Source organism: Chelonia mydas, chromosome 9 (assembly GCF_015237465.2).
Source record: "Chelonia mydas isolate rCheMyd1 chromosome 9, rCheMyd1.pri.v2, whole genome shotgun sequence".
NCBI lineage: Eukaryota > Metazoa > Chordata > Testudines > Cheloniidae > Chelonia > Chelonia mydas.
The window spans coordinates 19010463-19025722 of NC_057855.1; the positions used below are offsets into that span (position 1 = coordinate 19010463).

A 15260-nucleotide genomic window follows, 5' to 3' on the forward strand; every position below is an offset into this window, starting at 1 on the left:
TTCTATAGTGTCATAAGAGTATGTTGTATCAAAGCAAGTATTGTCATGAAATCTTTCTTAAGACCCAGAATAAATGTATACCTCAGGGTTTCTCAGTGTATATTTATTAAAAGATTATAAATCACGAACAATAAAATTCATGTGAAAGCCTTCACACTGGCTAGAACGACCACCTGAGTTGTTTGCTTAGTTTTTAATTTAATGTAGTGCTCCGGAAAGTCATGAAATGTTTAGCCCTAGAGATTTTCTCAAATAGATCTGTTCCACAGATAAATAATCTATTTAGGTACATTACTATAGTATCTGAGTGCCTTACAGTCTTCAATGTATTTATCCTCACAACACATCAGTGAGGTACAGAAGTGCTGTTATCCCCATTTACAGATGAAGAACCTAGGCACACGGAAAAGAAGTGACTTGTCCAAGGTCAGACATGAAATCCGTGGTGGAGCAGGTATCCGGGTCTCCTGAGTCACAGTGGTATAATGCAGTGAGAACCAGAGTAAGCTTCATTACCCAACCCCATCAGCTTGCTTTATCTCTGATGAAGATGGACCAACCTTAGGAGGTGGGCGATAGTTAATGTTCTACACCAATTGAAATCTCTGTTGATAATGACATCCAAGGTGACAATTACTGCCACCTGCAGTATTGGTGTATGGGATGTGGCTATCTGTTTGCAAAGAACTGGACTGAGATCACCAATTTGTTTCAGATAGGTCATAAACAGCAATCAGATACAAGCTTTTGGTCACTAATGACAACATCCGGATTTGAACCGGTAACAGAGGTCAAAGGCTTTATTATGCCATTACCAATTCCCAAGGTCCCTACCACCAACCCCCACTTAGTCTGAACATATGGAAAGTAGATGCGGATTGTGTGTAATTGTAAGTTACTAATTATATATAGAAAAGTTAAATGCTGCTATGAAATGTCATGCACAAAACAGGCTCTACAAAGTTACATGGAGTCATTATGATTATTACATATATATCACCATAAAGGTTGTGTAATGTACTGAAGAAGAAACCATAGATGCTGTTTTGTTTTGCAGTATGTAAATGTTGAACTAGAATGACTGAAGAGATGAATTAAATGATCTTCCTTTGCTAGTTCATTAGTTACAAAAGAATGTGTTTCTTTTTGGATGCTGAATTTGTAGGGTCATATTATCCCCTTGGTCACAGAAGCTGTGAAAACCAACAGATCCAGTCCAGGGTGGCTTGGAAGTGTTGCTGAGGTACCATAATTCCCATCCATAGTCACAGTTCAGGGCAACTGCACCTGTATTCCCTTTCTTTGGTCAATCAAGGGCACCCACTTTTAGGCTTTTGGCTCCCAGCCATCACCTCTCTTGGGTGGAGACCCATGTCTCTCTTCCTCCTCCAGGATTTTTTCAGGCTGCTCAGTTCCCTGCCTACTCTGTTATTCCTAGCCAGCCAGACTGACTAAACTGGCCAGCATCCACATTTTGGGGTCTCTCTTCAGAGGCTATAAACAGTGTAATTGCCCACAGTTATAGGTTAACACACAACTCTTTCTAAGCAAACACATTTATTTTTAAGGTTTATTCTTAAGGCACTACATAGAAAACATATTAAAAACAATAAAAGAACCTGTTAATAAGCTTACCGGAGGTCGGTCTCTCTCACTCACACACACACACCCCAACTCCAGCAAGGGCTCAGATAGCAGCTAGTCTTCAAACCAGTCTGTGATTACAAGTTCATAACAGCTTCAGCTCAGAACAAGAACTCCTATGCATAGGTTAGTCAATAAAGGAGTCTTTGGCTTCCTAAAGGAGTGATGCTGCCAGGGGGAGGTTAGAAATTGGGAGCCCTGGCAGATGGCGGGGGAGAGATAGCTCAGTGGTTTGAGCATTGGCCTAACTAAACCCAGGGTTGTGAGTTCAATCCTCGAGGGGGCCATTTGGGATCTGGGGCAAAAATTGGGGATTGGTCCTGCTTTGAGCAGGGGGTTGGACTAGATGACCTCCTGAGGTCCCTTCCAACCCTGATATTCTATGATTCTATGCTCAGAGCCTCCAAGCTCATAATCTTGTGAGTCCTGTGGTTCCTTCAAGATCCAGATGTGGCTATCAGGGCAGGGATTTATTACTTTAATAGTAAGAAAACCCAATCTTAGCGGAAAGAATTCATAGGAAATGCCATGAGCACAATGAGCCACATGCACAATAGGCCACATAAGGAACAATATGGCTTTTAGAGTCCTAAAATGTTAAAGTCAGAAAGTTTGAAGAAGTGAGGTTGAATTTTCAAAAGAACTCAGTGTTGGCTTAACTCTGCTCCAGCTGAAGCCAATGCTGAAATTTCCATTGGCTTCAATAAGAGCAGAGTTAAGCCAAAGCTGACAGCTTTTAAAAATCCCATCCATACCGTATAACTTGCACTAGGGAACATTTACCCACAATGTAGTCTATTTTTTTTTAATTGCTATTAATTTTTGTCCACTTCTGCTACAAAATCATGCTAAATTCGTCAACATTTTCCACCAGGAAGTCCACAAAAACAGTCCATGGAATATTATGGAAGCCAACTTTGTAGAATTCGTCAAACAAGAATGTGAACAGTGCTAAGAGATACAAATTCACTCTTGCTTTGTGGTCACTTCACACTGTACAGCAATTGGCACATTCTTTTTTCTATTCCTCATTAGGTGCATAAGCTCTTTCTTCTAAGGAAGCCATTAGACCCTCTTTCATTTAAATATTTAACCACACATCTTCAAGTCACAGATGCATCAGGGTATCTTTTTTGATAAAATATGAACTCTATTCCTGTATCAAAATAAAATTATAGTGCACTAATTTAATGACATAGCTCTTCCTTTATATGATGTCTGAAAATAGGTCAGTAAGTTTCCAAATTACCCCAATAACTTCTGCTGATGTGCTTATTTGTTCTCATTTATGAATAGATCTGTTTGACATGGCTAATGAAATGTATCAGGGAATTCCCTGCCTCAGATTCAGAACAAGCTTCATTAGAACACCTCAGAATGGAAATTTATCTTGAGCACAAACACTTGACTCCAAGAAGGTCTGAGCTGCAGTTTTGTATAGCCACATGTAAAGATTATACATGCTGACACTAGCATCAAGAAAGGATTGTAGAAACATTTTCCCTTCCCACTCAGACTTATGATTTCAGCACTTTTCACCATCTGGTGAAAGACTTCAAAGAAGAAAATAATCTTGCAATGTTTAATTTTGCTATGTTTTTGGAACATTATTTTAATGATCTTTTATGTCATTAAGTATGATTACTTGTCCTCCAAGGAAGTTCCTGTTTACAGTGAAAGAGTATTGGAGCTTAGCCAGATACATTTTAAACAGAATGGTACAAAATACTACATTTTGTTATAAAAGCTCAAATACAACATTTACAACATGGAAATGCAGCTAGCATTTTGCATTCTGATGGCTTTCTGTTTTGATCGTATTGTAGTGTTAAATAAACAAAAATGAATTAAAGCATAATTATGAGTTAAATTTTACAGTATACCAAAGAAATGGAGGACCTAATTGAAAGGGGTGGTAGTGATGTAATTAATTGTCAAATTGTTTCTATTTTCATATTGCTTATTGTTTCCGGGAGTCAGTAATGGCATAAGGCAAAGTGTATTCCGCACTAGAGCTAGACAGATAGGAAGGAATATTATTCATGAACATTTTGTGGATTCTAATTAGAATTTTTCTGCAACAGCATTCACTAGCTCTTTCCTTCTCTTTTTTGTGGACATTTGTACTAGCAAATATTTGTTTCCAAGAATGTATGTAGAAGCAGAAAGTGTCACAAAATTTTATTTGCAATAGAAGTGTCAAATAGCCATTTTATTTGTTTGTTCTAATGAAGGCCATTCTCTCAGCATTGTTTGGAGCAACTGGTGGGTTGGTGTTGTACAGCTATGTGAAAGATGATGGACACACAGGCAGTAATGTCAGATGCAACATTGGTATCCTGCCACACGTGTGGTATCCTAGCTTCAAGTTTCTCTTCCTAAAGCTGGGAGGAACAATGATGGCGAGGCCAAAGTCTGGTAGGCTGTCCCACAAGGACCTCCCTAACTCTGAAATGTTGTTTGCACATTGGTGATGCTGTGGTGACTCCCTTCACGTGGCGACTCCGTTCATGCCTTGCTTTTGGGTCATTGCTCTGTCGAATGTACTAAGCCACTGCAGCCTCTGTGTCAATTTTTAGTCTGTTTCCAGTGGCTTAATATCTCTCTCTCCATCTCTTTGGCAGAAGGATTTTTTAAAAAAATCTGGGGTCCACTTTTATAGCAATAATACAAAGATTTCCTGCATTTCTAAATTGGTGGTTACCTATCCACTCATCCATTGATTTTTGAGTCAGCACCAGACCAGTTTTCTTATATTTATTGTGTAATATTCTACACTTTTCCAACAGGTAGATATTCCAACACGTAGCAAATATTCGCATCAAACCCACTAAACTTCAAGTGTTCATTAAAGGGCTTCTTTCAGGAAATGTAGACTGGCAAATTCAATGAATGTGCATGGTAGATACAGTATATTGTTGTATGTGGGAAGGACAGTCACCACACCAATGGACACTGGGCCTGATCCATCACAACATTACTCCAGTTTTACAGTTGTAACTCCATTCAGTGAACTTACTATGACATAAAACTGGAGTAATGCAGTGATGACTTGGGTCCATGAAATTCTATAGTATACAGGCTGAGACATCTACCACAACAATTCTTCTTATTTGGGACACAGAATTCTCAAAGAAGCAGTCATAGCACAAGTTCACAAACAGCTGCCAGGCTGAAATTTGTTTGTATAAAAATTCAGCAATCAATTTTGGAACCAAGAACAAATATGTAAAAAATATGATCTGTTCCTGGAAAATTCACACAGACAAAAGGGCTAAATCCATAGAATAATTTGAACATTACAGCCCATTCTACCCTCAACAACGTATCATTAAATCAAACATGACAATCAAATTCCCTGCATTTCATCAGATTAAGGGAATCTATTCTCCCCTTGTTGAATATGCATAGCTCCCATGAGCACAAATGAGACTTAAATGCATGTACTGGAGGGAGAATAGATTCCATTAAGACCCCAACTCTTACTCACATGAGTAATTCCTATGCATGTGAGTCAGTCAAACTACTCATGCATGTAGGATTACTCACATGAGTACAAACTCCAGGATCAAGCCCTTAAATAGGTAATATCCAAATTCTACTCTGGGATTTAGCATTGACCACTATGCATAAAAAAAACTACTAGCTAACAGAGCTGTGCAGGGGTCAGAAGGTTAAAGGACTTCTTCGGTCTTCTAATTCGCTGTTTGTTCTTCAAACAGCCTGTAGGTGAAGTTGCAGAGTAATGTGATGCTCTCCTTCCCCTCTCAGTGCAATGGAGCAGAGCATCTACATAGTGCTACTGACCTCTGCTGCCAGGATCTGAGTGGGAGAGAGAGAGAGAGAGAGAGAGAGAGTACTGAACATGGGTCTCCCCACATTACGGCTTCAGCTAAAGGAATATTTAATCCTTGAATCTGACTTGGAGAAAAAATAATCTTTCAATTTTATTTTTAAATGTAGAAAGAAGATATAGTGTAAGGCTCTGTCCCCACTATAGTTACACTGCTGTGGCTCGCCCAGATTTATCATCAAAGCATGGCTAGCAACAACCATGGTTAAACACAGTTGTCTTTAGTACACTTTCAGCTGTAGTTTGACGAGAGCCTAGATGATCTCAAAATGTGAGGATTGTACCAGTGCATTGGACTGGCAAGCATACAGAAAGCAAGTGCATGTAAAAACATGAATAGAAATTAACAAAATGCAAATTTTGCACTGCTTTAAGTGCTGCTATCTCTTAGCTCTTTATAAAATACTGTAGACCTCATTTGATCATATTTTTAGCCTAGGCAACTAATTTTTAACTAGAGAACTATTTTCTGTCTTATGTCATCTGCTCCCCCTCCACTGCGGGCCCCTCCACCCCTCGCCATATACAACAATGGCCTGTAGGTTTGAGACAAAAATCACAATTTTAATTAAGCTAATGATGCCCAGAACTCAATTTAGTCTCACTTATGTGTGTGTTATGCCACACAATATGTGCTGCAGATAATGTAATATGTGCTTCTTTTCATACCAAAAATCTCTTAGAAACACTGAGACCACAAGCCCAGTTCTCACAGTCCTGGGTTTACAATGCAGTGTACACATACCACAACAGCCTGAAGGTAAAACCATGAATCCATTGAAGTCATTATGAATTTTACCATTGTCTTCAATGGGTAGGTCTATACTCTATGCTCAGCTCAGATCTTTGGGATATGAGCTTGTGGATTTGGTGTTTCCAAGCCCATGCTCGAACATCCACACTGCATTGTAAATCACAATTTTCCATTGCCGGACCTAGGTCTGGCCATGCTCATGCTTCCATACTGCAGGCTTTTTGAGTCAGGTCTGCGACTTGATCTACATCCACACTGAAAAATGGCAGAGCTTAGACCCAAGTCACAGCAGGACTCGGGCTCTGACCCATGACCCTAGCAGGGTCCTAGGTCATAAGTGCTTGTTGATCCGAGTCAGACTAATTTGTGTGTGGATGGAAGGGGGGCTTGGGCTGAAACCTGAATCAGAGTAGTGCAGTGTAGACATACCCAATGGGACCTGGATTTCATCCAGAGTAAAGAAGGGGCCCGATTCTCTGAGGTGACAGAGATCTGTTCAGCCAACAGAGGAGAGCCTAAGAAGAGCCAGTTATGGCTCCCTGCTTCTCTGCCTAATTCTACCTGAGCTCCAACCATGGCATTCAAGGAACCTAACTTCTAACCTACAACCACTAGCTACAGTCCCAAAGGAACTATCCACTAGCTGAGGATTACTGCACTGCACTCTGACACAGACTCTGGTAAATACCCTATGCTGTGGTAGTGCCCACTTGAAGAGATACAGATGTTTTCCTCTCCCTTAGCATAGCCTCAGAATCTACTCTATAGCCCATAACATAGCTGCTTCTCTCTTCCTCATCTGTGGTAAAGATTGGAGCCAGATAAAATTAAAGGGGAGGAAGGCCATACATGGATCATGGAGTTTAGCCTAGAAAAGTTAAACTATATTTATAATAATTTCTTATTGTTTAAATACTTTTGATCCCAATGATTGTACATACAGGATTCTCTTCACCCACTGATAAAATACATTGCCATTATGTGCAGAAATGGCACTCAGAGTTTTTAGGAGTAGAAGGATAGTAACTACAATGAACTCTTCAATTTTATAATGGGCTTTTCAATCCAGCTGGAATGGAATGGCTGAAAACTGAAGCTCGACAAATTCAGACTGGAAATAAGGCAATTAGCCATTGGAACAATTTACCCGGAGTCATGGTGGGGATTCTCCATTACTGTAATATTTAAATTAAGATTGAATTTTTTTCTAAGCTCTAGGAATTACTTTGGGGAAGTTCTGTGGCCTTCATTATACAGGAGTCTGACTAGATGATCACAGTGGTCCCTTCTGGCCTTGTAATCTATTAATGAGAATAGTAACTCTAATTTTCTGAGACGTAATCCAGTCAGGAGACTGGGGCTAACAGCCTTTGTCATAGAATCCTCAATGACCAAAGAAGTCGAGGACTTTTTTTATATATATCCTCTGAAAGATGATACCTCCAGTAGCATCATGCTCACTATGGTGTTTCTTCAATATGAACAGTAATACTTTGGTCCTGAACCAAAGAGATCAGGCCAGTGCCCACCTATACATTACATTTTATCTCATTCTCCTTTCATTCAATCAACTTGAATTTAATCCAAGATACAAGTGTATACGGAGGGCATAATATCATGATCTCTGATTTAATTGAATGGGACAAATTCTGCTCTAGTTTACAGTACCTGGTATACACAGGTGTAATTATGGGAGACACTGCAGCTTCATCTCTCTCTCTCTCTATCTGGCACCCATCATCTTCAGTATGTTGCGCATTAAACCTCTGTAACTGAGAGTGAAATTTGGCTGTATGTAGATACCTGTTTGTTGTCAAAACGTTGCTGTTGTGTGATTAATGATGTGACCTTTCTTGCCAGCAAGTGTGTTTCTGATTGATTAGTGAAGATGAGCTCAAGTATGAAAGCACGTCAGTGTTAACCTGATACAGCCACAGGCACTGTGAATCAAGTAATTTTGTTTATTTTGAACATCCTGTTAATGAAAAAAATATTCTAATCCAAACAATGCATTTCCTTCAGCTCTCGCCACAAAAGTATTGTGCTGCTTGAGAAGAATATGCTTCAATTGTCCCTGTTTTGTTCCTAAAATAGAAAAAAAAAGCAACCAAAAATTATTAAATACACTCCTTAGCAATTGTTCAGCTACATTCAGTGTTAATTATTCAATTTCTTTTGATTATTTTTCATCAGGTAAAAGAGAAGAGAATGGAATCTTTTCACTCCAATGTTCATTTCTCAGAATGCTGGCACAGGTGGAGCTAAGTTTCCAGAGCAAGCTGCAATGTACGCAATAATAACTGCACACACAGATAAGGAGAAATATTTTCACAAAGGCAATCGGAGTGACTGGTGTAACTGAAGAGAATAAGGGGTTGTTTCTTTTTTATATGTGCATTTTGACACCTCACTAAGCACTCATTTAAAGACCAAATTGTGGCTAGCTTTGTCTAGGTGAATAAGAAGGGAGTGAGGATACAAGTAGGTTTCCCCAGAATGCACATTCATAGCCATGCATAGGGGTCAGCTAGAATGTGGCTGGGAAGTGGAGCCACTGCTCCATGTTAGTGCAGAGGGGGATGCGCCCATAGCCTCCATAAAGGGGGTAACGCCGTGAGCTTTTAAGCAGTTCAAACAAATTCCTAAGCATTAACTTGGTGTGCTGTGTACCACCCAAACAATCCCATAACTTTATTCTGGCGATTCCTCCCCTTTTCCTGTTCTTATTATCCTCTCTTGTGTTTTCTCATATTGTGCTCAGTTTAGGTTGTAGGGTAACATTTTCAAAAGTGCCTAAGTCAATTCCAGAAATGACTAAGACACTTAAGAGTCATGGAACATAACTTCCTTAAGACACTAAAGTGCTTTTAAAAATGTTTTCTGGAAGATCTTTTGAGCAGGGGTGGGGTCTTGGCTGTCATGTAAAGCATCGTGTACATCTGTGGTGCTGTAGAGTACAGCTGTTAAAAAAAAATCATCATCTCAGCTGAACCAAGTTGAAGCAGAACTCCATCACACACACACTCTCCTACTTGCACTGATCTGCTTCCCCCAACGAGCCCCTAGACCACCTTACCTTTACGAGACCTCTTGGGGGTAATGATGCAGACTACCTGGCCACCACATCTTCTGGAGGCTGTTCAAGATAATATAGGTGCCTGAGTTCTGTTGGGAAGAGGGAACGAGGCAGGAAGGGACAAGTGGCAACAGGGACTGCTTTCAGACAAAATAAGTTTTGCAAGGGTTTGTTTCAAGTTTACTTACTATCACAGGGAGACTGGCCCTTTAAGGAAAGATAGAGTTCAGCCTACCTTTGACAGAGCCTACTTGCAGAGGTGATACATCGGGGCAGCATTCGGAGTTATGTGCCCCACCAGATTTGCGGCTTGGCTTGTACTGAGCATACTCACATGGACTGAGCATGCTCAGTAGCACTGCTGAAGCTGGCTGCCCTTACTCTGCCCTCCACTCTCGGCAGGCACAGGTTGTCTCTGCCTACTTGCTTCTCCAGGTGGAGAGAATGAATTAAGCTATGTGACAGATGATCATGCAACTAAATGAGGCCTCTGGGGGGAAGGAGGGTTAGAAAAACAAAAGCCCATGGATAGTTGGGGGAGGGTGGGTGCAGGAGGTAGAAAATCTGAGGTCTATGGATAGCCAGGGGACACAGCCAGATGCTGGAATAGGGGGCAGGGCAGGCCTTGCATCTTCTCTGCTTGCTCCAAGAGTAGGAAGAGACAGTCCCTTAGGGAGGAAGTGCTGGATCCAGTTTCAGACTCTACACATCCCGAGGGAGAAGGACTGTGACACTTCTCATGGAGGAGCAACCACAGAGAACTACAGTCAACAGATCCTCATGTCAGAGGAACTGGGCCCAGCTGGAGTCTGGGCAGAAGAGATTTTATTTTGACTCTGAGCAGAAAGAGACTTTATTTTGAGTGTACTTGGACTTAATAAAGGAAATCCCCATGGGAGGAATTTAGTCTTATAACTTTTGGACTGTTCTTAAGGAGCCCAGAGGAGAGGGAAACTGGCAGGGTGCTGCAGATCCTAGGCCACAGGGGATGCTCAGGAGATGGCTAACCAGTTACACTTGCCATTTAAGGGTTCAGGCAAATCCAGAAGCCATGCAGAACTGAAGTGCTGTGTACTAAGGTAAACCTCAGCTTCCAGCTTTAGTTCACAAAGACATGGGAACTAGTATGAGTAGGATTTGCAAAGCCCTAGTGTCTAGTAGATCAGATATGAATAAAGTCTGCTTATACAGAATTGACATTAATAAATATAATTCACCTGTAACTGTATTTGTTAGGTTTGATTTGATCTGCATTGTCTTATTCTTTATAACATTTTTATACTAATTTGTTTCTTTTGAAAGTGTGTATTTTGTGTCAGCTGGTTGTGGGATTGTGTGTGTATGTATGTTGATTTACAACTTTAATCTCATTATGTTAGTACATGGGAAATTGATCTGAGTTAGCAGCTTTTTGTTTTCAAGAATGGGAGTTGCACAGCTCAGGCTAGGGAGCCTACTTTCTATGAAAGGAGAAAGAAGAATGTGACAATTATAATGGTCTCTGTCAAGACAACTGAGAATATCACTGTGCCACATGATCATATTTCTGTCCTTGTCAGGATAATACCTTGGTGCTGGCCTGATTCAAGGAGAAATTAGGACAATCCTGCTGGAGTAGACATGCTGTTCTGTGTCAGTTACTAATGATCCTTGGTGAAGATGAGGGGAGGGGATTAAAGAGAAAACATGTGCCATGTTATGATACCACAGCAAATATTCCATTTATATGCTGTTTATATATGATGCATCACTTAATTATCGTTACTATTTATTACTTATTCTATTATGTACGTCATTGAGCTATCTGCACAAACTTCAGATCAAACCCAAATAGCGATGTGCCTGACTGAGTTAGAACCGCCTTGACAAGTCCATCTATAGGAAGTGAGAAAGCAACGAACCAACCTGTGTGTGTGTGGAAGGCCTAACGGAGGAATGGAGTAAGAGAGGAAGGGGAAATGGCTAGTATTAATACTATTCATTCAAAAGAAAATTCCCTTCCCCTCTTTTCCATACCCAACCCCTCCTCTCATCTTTTTTTTTATGGATGCTTTGCCTCCTCATCCTCTTCCCCCGACCTTGTCTATCCAGTTGAGGACAAGGGTGCTTATGCCATATTCACCCTATGAGACTAAATGAGAACATCCTTAATTTACAGTCCATAAAGTATCCATCAATTTCACTTATATTGCAACTGGAAGTTGTTGCACAGGAACCATGAAGGAAGTGCTTTCTTTGAAAAGCAAATGCAGGTGAAGTTGAGACAGTAGGATGTTTTATGAGTGTGAGCCTACAAAAGTCAAAAATAGATAGTCTTGATGAGGAGTTCAATGTATATCTTCTGTATAGATGTGCAAACTGTTTGGGTTAGTTCCTATTTTACCCAAACCCATCATTCAAAACTCGATTTGCACCTGAAACTATTTTAGAAGTTCAAAACAATTTCAGTCAAATCCTGTTTATTTGTTTCAGTTTCTCATGCTGCCTCCGTATTTATTGGTTTCAGCTAGAATCAGGAGGAGGAATAAGGTGATACCATGTGAAGAGCTTTTCTTCTCAATATTTCTGACCTGATTGAAACCAGGAAATACTGGATCTCTCAGGAGAAAAAGCCTGTGCTTCTAAGATTTCCAGTTTGATTTCATGGCCAAAGAGCTTCAGGTACATTCATACTGGGGGAAAATAAACATCCAAAAGTTTGGATTTCAAACCATCAAAATAGCTTGCAGCTACTTCTATAGGGGAATGGCCCAATAATTCTATTTAAACTTACATGTCTAACTCAAAAACGTCACAGGAATGAAGGGAACCCAACATCAATGTGAGTTCAGGATTCACAGCCTCTTGCAAGAGAATGCTCCCAGCACCCTTCCTGCCTTAGTCAGGAACAACAGAGCAGGCTGATTCCTTAGTCATTAATATCCTCCCCAGAGAACATAAAGTTGTCTCTTACAATGGTGTTAAATGGTATAGGCCAAGATTTTCAAAAGGGAGTAATGATTCCATGCCCAACTTGAGACACCCCCGATTTTCACAAAGTATTGAGCACATTGAAAATCAGTTGCCTTTAAGGTGTATCAATTTGGGCGTCCAAAATCATTAGTCACTTTTCCTTAAATTGTAAGTTCTTTAGGGAAGGAACTGTGTTTGTGCAGTGCCTAGCACAGTGGGGTCCTGATCCAGGACTGGGCTCTTAGTTGTAACCATAATACAAATAATAAATAATAATAATAATAGCTTTTGGAAATCTTGACCATTATCAATAGGATTTGTTCTTATTCCTTTCATTAGAGTTACATTTATCTACAGAGCATTACTAGTCAAATCAAAAGACTATGATATATAAATAAGGAAATTACTAGTAAATATTACATTATATCATGGCAATTTGGCCTACCTCCTTGGGCTCCATCAGCTTTTACAGACAGCGTGGTCTTCAAATCCATGCAAATGTCTGGCAGTGTGATATCCAGCCCCGCTACGTGCCGGTCTCTCTTTTCTCCTTCCCATCTACAGAGTGAGATTTTGCCACAGAACATTCTGATTCTGACCCTGTGGAAAATATAAATACTGAGTTTATTTGAGTCAGAACCTTGGATTTCAGAGGTAAAGGACCATGCTGTCCTCCCTGTCTCCCCGAGTGGGTGGATGGAATTCATCAAGTTCATAACAGTCTGTCAGTGTGTGCTTGACTATTACCAAAGAACAGTGAGGGCAGCACACTTCTCTGTTTCTTTAACATGAAGTGCCTTGCTCCTGGTATCTATTGCGCTTGTGGCTTTTGACTTTTCCCTGCACCTATATGTATTACTAACTTGATGGATGAGGCTGCTCCACGGATTAGTGGACTAGCCATTTACTTCTGGAGACCTGAGTTAAAAATGTTTCTTAAGTCACAGGTAATAATGACTGTGATGTCCTCTCATCCTAAATTCCATTAGCACACATTATAATCCTAGCACACCGTTTAATGCAGTTGTCCATCTATGCTCAAGAGATACCCCTCCCTGGATTAACAATGGCCTGGTACCTCAGAAATGAGGTGTATTTACAGAGCCGTATGGTGAGGCCTGCACAGCACTTGCCTCAGTAAAACCTGACTCCAGCAAGTGCTCTTCACCCCTCATTTTTGAGAGCTCTCCATTTTTAAAAAAGAATTATCGTGAAATAGCTCCAAAAATCCCAATAACAATAACAAAGTTTCAATATTTCTCTTTTTAGTCTGTAAAAAACACTTTCTTATGTTATAAAATATAGGTGCTTTGAAGGATAAACTTGTTGTTTCCTAAAATAGTCCTCCTGACTACATAAGCAAACAGGTGCCAGGCATTCGTCTTTCATAGATTCATAGATATTTAGGTCAGAAGGGACCATTATGATCATCTAGTCTGACCTCCTGCACAACGCAGGCCACAGAATTTCACCCACCACTCCTACAAAAAAACCCCTCACACCTGTGCTATTGAAGTCCTCAAATCGTTGTTTAAAGACTTCAAGGAGCAGAGAATCCTCCAGCAAGTGACCCGTGCCCCATGCTACAGAGGAAGGCGAAAAACCTCCAGGGCCTCTTCCAATCTGCCCTGGAGGAAAATTCCTTCCCGACCCCAAATATGGCGATCAGCTAAACCCTGAGCATATGGACAAGATTCATCAGCCAGATACTACCGAAAATTCTTTCCTGGGTAACTCGGATCTCACCCCATCTAATAGCCCATCACAGGCCATTGGGCCTATTTACCATGAATATTTAATTACCAAAACCACGTTATCCCATCATAACATCTCCTCCATAAACTTATCAAGTTTAATCTTAAAGCCAGATAGATCTTTTGCCCCCACTGCTTCCCGTGGAAGGCTATTCCAAAACTTCACTCCTCTGATGGTTAAAAACCTTCGTCTAATTTCTAGTCTAAATTTCCTAGTGGCCAGTTTATATCCATTTGTTCTTGTGTCCACATTGGTACTGAGCTTAAATAATTCCTCTCCCTCTCCGGTATTTATCCCTCTGATATATTTATAGAGAGCAATCATATCTCCCCTCAACCTTCTTTTAGTCAGGCTAAACAAGCCAAGCTCCCTGAGTCTTCTTTCATAAGACAAGTTTTCCATTCCTCGGATCATCCTAGTAGCCCTTCTCTGTACCTGTTCCAGTTTGAATTCATCCTTTTTAAACATGGGAGACCAGAACTGCACACAGTATTCCAGGTGAGGTCTCACCAGTGCCTTGTATAACGGTACTAAAACCTCCTTATCCCTACTGGAAATACCTCTCCTGATGCATCCCAAGTCTTTGTGTAGTTCCCAATAACTTCACTCTTATGTAAAATAGCCCTTAAGGCAATTCCATCAAAATAAAGAGTGTTTATTTAAACTTGGAATCTGGAAGACTTGCAATGAAGAGTGCTTCTGCAGTACTGTTAAAAACTTTAAATCTGGATTTTGTGGATTAGCCAGTCAGTCCTTTAACAATGCTCTGTAATCTTCTGTATAAACAGATTCAAAATGTGATCTTGATTCCTTGTCAGGAACTCTTTTGTGTTATGTAAAACTACCAAAAGGTACTAAGGAATAAACAATCAACCTACTTAAAGCAATGAGAGGAGGAAAAAGTTCAGAAGGGGTTAAACTGAGAGAGAAAGAACATGCGGAGGTATAATAGCTGACAATAAGATAAATACCAGGTACATGCCAAGAAACTTCAAAATTTACATCAGGTACAGTTGCTTGTGAACCACAGACACTTAACCATTCACCTCAATCTGCCAGCTTCATTTTGGGCAATATGCTCTGATTCAAACTGATGGCAAGTATCTGAGCCAAATAAGTGAATATTTTTACTAAATGTTGTCTGTCATATCATGTTGTTTTGCTTTGGCTTCTTTGCCGTATGCACTAGTATGACGTGGTACAATCTAACATGATGCGTCATAAGT

General features: G+C 40.3%; 1 long non-coding RNA gene across 4 annotated transcripts in view; it reads right to left on the minus strand.

Moving 5' to 3' along the window:
- Positions 1-1662: 1662 nt before the first annotated feature.
- The window catches only part of LOC119567117, a 64412-nt gene continuing 50814 nt past the window's right edge, over positions 1663-15260 (minus strand). The window contains exons 2-5 of one of the 4 annotated variants that reach the window (XR_005226888.2): positions 12725-12879; positions 9328-9387; positions 7920-8336; positions 1663-5466 (exon numbers count right to left, since the gene is read on the minus strand). This is a non-coding gene — a long non-coding RNA (uncharacterized LOC119567117). Of the gene's footprint in view, positions 8337-9327; positions 9417-12724; positions 12880-15260 lie in introns of all 4 variants that reach the window. The other 3 variants (XR_006283817.1, XR_006283816.1, XR_006283815.1) reach the window with 3 other exon arrangements.